The sequence below is a fragment of the Orycteropus afer genome, unplaced genomic scaffold, assembly GCF_000298275.1.
Source record: "Orycteropus afer afer isolate SDZICR_OR568_19922 unplaced genomic scaffold, OryAfe1.0 scaffold00087, whole genome shotgun sequence".
NCBI lineage: Eukaryota > Metazoa > Chordata > Mammalia > Tubulidentata > Orycteropodidae > Orycteropus > Orycteropus afer.
In genome coordinates this window covers 5253906-5254942 of record NW_006921674.1, presented here as the reverse complement: position 1 = coordinate 5254942, position 1037 = coordinate 5253906, and positions in this window count along the sequence as shown.

Here is a 1037-nt window from a genome sequence, read left to right as displayed (position 1 = left end):
TTGTAAAATTATAAGCAAATATCCCAAAGTCTTAGAAATTTTAAAATGTAAAATTAATCTCCTTAAATACAACAGAAATTACAAAACTGAAAACAAGAAACTTCAAATTAAGTAGAAGACTATGTTAAAAAAAAAAAAGAAAAGAACACTTATGAATTTGTAACAGAATCTGTAGGCTCTGGCTGATACTGTGCTCAGAGGAAATCAGGTGCATGAATAGTAAGGAATTAGAAAGACAAATGACCAAAAGAGAAGGAAGACAGGGCTTAATTTAGAAAACAGTGAAAAAATAAATTGATAAAAATTAGAAAATGTTGGAATTGTGAAACAGATTTTAAAAACTTGCTCTTTGGGGAAAAAAAGCCAACAATAATATCGACAAATCAATATCTAATGTCTTAAAAATTGAGATGTTTGAAACACAGAGAAATCATAAATTACAAATAAGAATATGAATATAACCACATTTATAAGGGATAGTAAAATAATACTTTGTCCAATTCTAAGCAAATTTGTTTGAAAACATAGTAAGTATAAATTTCAGAAAATACAAATTACCAAATATTGGCAAATGACTCATGTCCCTTAATTTGGAATGCTACCAAGATAATTTTGATGTCCATCTCAGCATGATGCTTAGCTTACCATGGGACATCAATATGCATTTTAACCTCTTTATCACTGGTAGCCCAACAGTTAAATGCTTAGCTGCTAACCACAAGGTTAGCAGGTTGAAGCCACCCAGCAATAAGACCTGGTGATCTGCTCCCATAAAGATCACAGCCAAGCACATCCTATGGGGGTAGGTCTACTTTTCTACTGTTCCATAGGATCACTGTGAGTCAAAATTAACTTGATGGCACCTAACAACATGACAGAGGAAAAGCCCAAGAATTGTAGACTGCTTTCTTGATGTTAAGAGAACGTAGACTTGTAAAGTCAATTGGGTAGAGAGAGGTGAAAGTAGTACTCCAATCTGAAAGTTTCTTTCCATTTTATTGAGTAACTAATTCTAGAAAAATTCCACCAGGTTATTA